Source organism: Mandrillus leucophaeus, unplaced genomic scaffold (genome assembly GCF_000951045.1).
Source record: "Mandrillus leucophaeus isolate KB7577 unplaced genomic scaffold, Mleu.le_1.0 Scaffold22, whole genome shotgun sequence".
Lineage (NCBI taxonomy): Eukaryota > Metazoa > Chordata > Mammalia > Primates > Cercopithecidae > Mandrillus > Mandrillus leucophaeus.
The window spans coordinates 1,465,636-1,473,343 of record NW_012102254.1 but is presented as its reverse complement, the minus strand read 5'-3'; positions in this window follow the sequence as shown (position 1 = coordinate 1,473,343).

The window sequence follows — 7,708 nt, the reverse complement described above, 5'->3', positions numbered from 1 at the left end:
TTTTTTTTTTTTTTTTGAGACGGAGTTTCAACTCGTTGCCCAGGCTGGAGTGCAATGGCGCACACAACCTCTGCCTCCCAGGTTCAAGCAATTCTCCTGCCTTAGCCTACCGAGTAGCTGGGATTACAGGCATACACTGCCACGTCCGACTAATTTTTGTACTTTTAGTAGAGATGGGGTTTATCCATGTTGGTCAGGCTGGTCTCAAACTCCCAACCTTAGGAATCTGCCCACCTTCACCTCCCAAAGTGGTGGGATTAGAGGCATGAGGCCACCGCGCCAGACCTGATTTTTTCTAAGAAACAGTCTTGCTATGTTGCCCAGGCTGAAGAGCCGTGGCGATTCACAGGCACGATCCACATGTCTACTGCATCACACTAAAAACTCTTAAGGAGTAAGGATGGAGATTTTCCTGCTACCTTCTGTCGCGTACAGACCGTGGCACGCATGGACATTAAACATAAATTATTAGCTGGGCATGGTGGCATGTGCCTATAATCCCAGCTACCTGGGAGGCTGAGGCACAAGAATTGCTTAAACCTGGGAGGCAAAGGTTTCAGTGAGCCAAGATTGCGCCACTGCACTCCAGACTGGACAAGAGAGAAATTCTGTCTCAAAAGAAAAAAATTAAATTCAATTAAAAAATAGACTGAAAGAATGATTTCCTATTACCCAAGCTGGAAAGGACCAAAGGCCACATCCCCCTTCTGGTATATGTCTTGTCATCAATTCACATCTGGCGCCTAATTTCAGTAGAATTATATATAATAGGAATATAAAACTATTCTGTCACTAACTGGTATACTTGCATACAATTCTGATGCTAACTCTAGGTGGTTAGCATCAGATTTTAGAAGTTAAAAGGCAAGATGCCCAACAAGACTGCCCTGACTTCAGATGGTAGTTATACTTTGGGGATCCCAGGACACCTGTACTTCTAATCAACTCATTACAAATTCAGGGATTCCGGCAGGGCACAGTGACTCCCAGCACTGAGAGGCTAAGGCAGCACGATCACTGGAGCCCAGGAGTTTGAGACCAGCCTGGGCAACATAGAGAGGCCCCCATCTCTATGAATAATTTTAAAAATTAGCCAGATGTGGTGCCACGCACCTCTGGTTCTAGCTAGTAGGGAGGCTGAGGTAGGAGGATTGCCTGAGCCCAGGAGGTCAAGGCTGCAGTGAGCTATGATCGCACCACCGCACTCCAGCCTGGGTGACAGGAGCAAGACCCTTGTCTCAAAAAACTTCAGGGGTTCCCATGACCCCTCTGGTTCAACATTCACTAGAACTCACAGAACTCAGAAAAGCACTGTATTTACAATTACAGTTTTATTATAAAGGATACAAATTTGGGCCAGTGAAATGAAGAGATACACAGCAAGGTCTGTAAGGGTCCTGAACACAAACTTCTGTCCCCTTTCCCCATGGAATCACCCTCCCAGCCCATCAATGAATTTACCTACCAGGATGATCCACCAATTTTGTGTTCAGAGTTTTTACTGGGGTTTCATATAGACATGATTGAATCATTGGCCACATAACTCAACTCAACCTCCAGCCCCCTTTTTCTCCCCAGAGATTAGACTGCCTCAAAACATCAGCCCTCTAATCACATGGTTGGTCTTTCTGGTGACAAGTCCCCATCCTGAATCATCTCATTAACATAAACTCAGGTATGATCCAAAAGGCTCACGAATAACAAAGAAAGATATTTCTATCACTTGGAAAATTCCAAAGGTTTTAGACATACAATGCCAGGAACCCCAGGAAAAAGGCTGGTCACATTCTTTATTATACATCAAAAAACAAACTTAAAACTCTCTACTCTAGGTGAATAGGGTTGTAAATTTAAAAAAAAAAAAAAAAAGTAATTAAATTAAAAAAACCTCTCTAGTCAACTTACAAAAATAAAGATTAACATAGAAAAAGATATGCAAGGCCACTGATGCCCACTCATTTAAGGGGCATTAAACTCCACTCTGAAGTAAGAGCAGTCTTGTTGAAAATTGTTAGGATTTCAGATACCACTCATCTACTAAGCATTTTTTAAATTTGGTGTGCATTAAAGTTAACCATATCCAGAATTATCTGATGATGGCTACAAAAAAGCCCTGGAGTACCACCACCAACATAGGGCTTCTTTTTGTTTGGGCTGAGAAACCAACCCACTAGTTCAGCGTTGGATGCTTGGTCTAGAAATGCCAAGACACATCACCTGCCCTATCAAAAATCATGGAGTCACCAAACACAAAGTTCCAATAATCTTCCCCAAAAAAGAACATGACAATTCTTTTTTTTTTTTTTGTTTTGAGACGGAGTCTCGCTCTGTCGCCCAGGCTGGAGTGCAGTGGCCCGATCTCAGCTCACTGCAAGCTCCGCCTCCCGGGTTTACGCCATTCTCCTGCCTCAGCCTCCCGAGTAGCTGGGACTACAGGCGCCCGCCGCCTTGCCCGGCTAGTTTTTTGTATTTTTTAGTAGAGACGGGGTTTCACCGTGTTCGTCAGGATGGTGTCGATCTCCTGACCTCGTGATCCGCCCGTCTCAGCCTCCCAAAGTGCTGGGATTACAGGCTTGAGCCACCGCACCCGGCCAAGAACATGACAATTCTTACCACTGAGTTTGATGGAAAAAAAAAAAAAGAACAGAATAAGAAAGAACATAAATATGTTTGCTGATAGCATGAAGTAAACTCTTTGAATTAAAATTTTACTTTTAAAATACTGGATGCCTCGAAAAAACAAAAGCACATGTATCCTTTCATTCTGAGAAATTCGTTAGGCAATTACATCATTCTGCAAACATCACAGAGTGTACTTACACAAACCTAGATGGTATAGCCTACAACACACCTAGAATATATGGTAAAGCCCATTACTCCTAGGCTATTTGTATATCTAAACATAGAAAATGTATGGTAAAAATATGATATAAAAGTAATTTCACACTTGTGTACGGCACTTGCAGGACTGGAAGCTATTTTGGGTGAAGTCAGTGAGTGGTAAGTGAGTGTGAAGATCTAGGACATTACTATACACTAACTTAGACTTTATAAACACTGTATCCTTAGACTATACAATCTATAAAAAATGTTTTTTCTTCAATTATAACCTTAACTTACTATAACTTTTACTTTATAAACCTTCAATTTTTTTTTTTTTTTTTTTTTTTTTTGAGATGGAGTCTTGCTCTGTCGCCCAGGCTGGAGTGCAATCATGGTGCGATCTTGGCTCACTGCAACCTCCACCTCCCAGGTTCAAGTGATTCTCCTGCCTCAGCCTCCCGAGTAGCTGGGATTACAGATCCCCACCACCACGCCTGGTTAATTTTTGTATCTTTAATAGAGACAGGGTTTCAACACGTTGGTCAGGCTGGTCTCAAACTCCTGACCACAAATGATCTACCCACCTTGGCCTTCCAAAGTGCTGGGATTACAGGTGTGAGCCATTGCATCCAGTTCAAGTGAGGCAGGCAGATCACTTGAGCCCAGGAGTTTGAGACCAGCCTGGGCAACATAGCAAAATCTCCTCTCTATTAAAACAGAAACAAATGAAAATGAAGGCTGGGTGCAGTGGTTCACGCCTGTAATCCCAGCACTTTGGGAGGCCCAGGTGGGCAGACCGCCTAAGGACAGGAGTTCAAGGCCAGCCTGGTCAACATGGCAAAACCCCGTCTCTACTAAAAATACAAAAATTAGTTGTGCATGGTGGCACGAACCTATAGTCCCAGCTACTTAGGAGACTGGGGCAGGAGAATAGCTTGAACCTGGAAGGCAGATGTTGCAGTGAGCCGAGATTGCGCCACTGTACTCCAGCCTGGGCAACAGAGCAAGACTCCATCTCAAAAATAAATTAAAAAAATATATATATACACACACACACACACACACATACACACACACACTAAACATTTTTGTTAAAAACTAAGACACAAACCGGGCATGGTGGCTCACACCTGTAATCCCAACATTTTGGAAAGTTGAGGCAGGTGGATCACCTGAGGTCAGGAGTTCGAAACCAGCCTGGCTCACATGGAGAAACCCCGTCTCTACTAAAAATACAAAGAACAAATTAGTCGGGCATGATGGCACACACCTGTAATCCCAACTACTCGAGAGGCTGAAGCAAGGGAATCACTCGAACCTGCGAGGTGGAGGCTGCAGTGAGCCAAGATTGCGCTATTGCACTCCAGCCTGGGCGACAAGAGTGAAGCTCCGTCTCAAAAAATAAATAAATAAATAAAAATTTAAAAAGCTAAGACACAAACGCATACATTAGACTAGTCCTACATAGAATCAGGACCGCCTAGACCTACGTGGGGTCTGGATTATCAATATCACTGTCTTCCACCTCCACATCTTGTACCACTGGAAGGTCTTTAGGGGCAAAAACACACATGGAGCTGTGAGCTGTCGTCTCCTTTAATTACAATGCATTCTTCTGGAATACCATTTGAAGGACCTGCCTGAGGCTGTTTTACAATTAACTTTTTTTAATAAGTAGAAGGTATACACTCTTAAACAATTATTAAAAGTACAGTATAACTAAATACATAAACCAATAACATAGTTATTATCATTATCAAGATCACGTCCTACAGCACTCTCCAACCTTTTTGGCACCAGGGACTGGTTTCATGGAAGACAATTTTTCCATGAAAATTGGAGAAGGGTTGGGGGATGGTTTCAGGATGATTCAAGTACATTACATTTATTGTGCATTTCTATTATTATTACATTGCAATATATAATGAAATGATTATACAACTCACCATAATGTAGAATCAGTGGGAGCCGTGAGCTGGTTTTCTTTCAACTAGACAGTCCCATCTGGGAGTGATGGAACACAGTGACAGATCAGGCATTTGGTTCTCATAAGGAGCGCACCACCAATCCCTAGCATGTGCAGTTCACAACAGGGTTCGCGTTCCTATGAGAATCTAATGCACCACTGATCTGACAGGAGATGGAGCTCAGGCAGTAATGCAAGCAAGGGAAGTAGCTATAAATACAGATGAAGCTTCACTTGCTTGCCCGCTGCTCCCCTCCTGCTGTGCGGCCCAGTTCCTAGCAGGCCACAGACCAATACCGGTCCATGGCCCAGGGGGTGGGGACCCGGGATGTACTATACATAATTATATGTACTATACTTTTATACAACTGACAGCAGGGTAGGTTTGTTTACACCAGCATCACCACAAACATGTAATGTGTTGTAACACAACATCATAATGTCACTAAGAGATAGGAATTTTTTAGCTCTATTATACTCTTAGGGGATTACCATTTTATAATGTAATCCCTCATTAATCAAAACATCATTATGCAGTGCAAGACTGTATAACATTTCAAACTGAACAATAACTCTCTAGCCACTGGTTTATCAAAAAAATTTTTTTTTTTTTTTTTTTTAGAGGCAGAGTCTTGCTCTTATCCAGGCTAGAATACAATGGCATGATCATGGCTCACTGTAGCATTGACTTCCTGGGCTCAAGTTATCTTCCCACCTCAGCCTCTCTAGTAGCTACAACAACAGGCGTGCATCACCACATCTGGCTATTATATTTTTTGTAGAGATGGGGTCTTGCTATGTTGCCCAGGCTGGTCCTGGGCTCCTGGCCTCAAGCGATCCTCCCACCTCAGCCTCCAAAAAATATTTTTTCTTTTTTTTTTTGAGACAGAGTCTCACTGTGTTGCCCAGGCTGGAGTGCAGTGGCTCAACTTGGCTCACTGCAACCTCTGCCTCCCGGGTTCAAGAAATTCTCATGCCTCAGCCTCCCAAGTACCTGGGATTACAGGTGTGCACCACCACACCTGGCTAATTTTTGCATTTTTAGTAGAGACGGGGTTTCACCATACTGGCCAGGCTGGTCTCGAACTCCTGACCTCACGTGATCCACCTGTCTTGGTCTCCCAAAGTGCTGGAATTACAGGTGTGAGCCTTACCACACCCAGCCTCCAAAAAATCTTTATCCAAATTTCTACATCGTTAGTAACTGTCTTCGCACACAGTATCTTCTGATCATCACATCTTAAAACTGCTGACAAATTAGGCCAGGTACAGTGGCTCACGCCTGTAATTCCAGCACTTTGGGAGGCCAAGGCAGGTAGATCACCTAAGGTCAGGAGTTCCAGACCAGCCTAGCCAATATGGTGAAATTCTCTAGTAAAAATACAAAAACTAGCCGGGTGTGGTGGCAAGCGCCTATAATCCCAGTTACTCAGGAGGCTGAGGCAGAAGAATTGCTTGAACCCGGGAGGCGGAGGTTGCAGTGAGCTGAGATCGTGCCATTGCACTCCAGCCTGGGCAACAAGAGTGAAACTCCATCTCAAAAAAAAACAACAAAAACAAAAAACTGCTGACAAATTTTCAGGCAGCTATCTGGGCTTGGACTGAGAAAAAAGCCATTTGTTTTCAGATCTAAAATTCATTAAATGGCACCTCAAGTGCAAAATAAATAAGCTAAAAGTTTTAGTTACCAGCCTCTGAACATGCATATTTTTTCTTTTAATTCCAAAGAAACATGTACTAAATTTTACTCCAAATAGGAAAAATTACACAAGAAAAACTTAGTGAATATACAATATACAAGAACAGTCCTAGCAAGACACACGCTTTAAGAGACACAAAACAGCTGTCCCAACACCTATAATGATTCCTAAAAGTACATCATCTAAAATTTTTACAAAACGATTTTTTTATTTTTTAAGCAGCTCCTTGAGGATCAGGGCTAATTCATAGGCAGTGCACCAAGAACCACTATAAAAAGATCCTTAATGAGCAAAACATATCCCCTATTCGAGACCAACTCAGCCAACATGGCAAAACCCCATCTCTACTAAAAAAAAATGGCCAAGTGTGGCCGGTTGTGGTGGCTCATGCCTTTAATCTCAGCACTTTGGGAGGCCGAGGCGGGCAGATCATGAGGTCGGCATATGAGTGTGGTAGTTCATATGCCTAGAGGCTGAGGCAGGAGAATTACTGAACCCTGGAGGCGGAGGCTGCAGTGAGCCAATCGTGTCACCTCAACGCAGCCTGAGTGACAGAGCAAGACTCAGTCTCAGAAAAAAAAAAAAAAAAAATTCCAGGGACCCAAAATAGCCAAAACAATTCTAATAAAGAATGAACTTGGAAAATTCACACTTCCTGATTCCAAACCTACTATAGAGTTATCTACAGTAATCAAGACAATGTGATATTAGCATGTGGTCAGACATATACATCAATAGAATAGAACTGAGTCTAGAAACAGACACATTTACAGTCAATCCATTTTCTTTTTTTCCCCCATGTTACTGAGTCCATGCATAACAATCAATTTTCAACAAGAGTACCAAGACAATTAAGTGAGAAAAGAACAGTCTTTTCAACAAACAGTGCTGGAACAACTGGATATTTACATGCAAAAGAATAAAGTACTCAGCCAGGCACAGTGGCTCACGCTTGTAAACCCAGCACTCTGAGAGGCCAAGGTGGGTGGATCACGAGGTCAGGAGTTCAGGACCAGACTGATCAACATAGTGAAACTCCATCTCTACCAAAAATACAAAAAATTAGCCAGGCGTGATGGCAGGTGCCTATAATCCCAGCTACTCGGGAGACTAAGGCAGAAGAATCACCTGAACCCAGGAGGCAGAGGTTGCAGTGAGCCAAGATTGTGCCATTGCGCACTCCAGCCTGGGCGACAGTGTGAGACTCCATCTCAAAAAA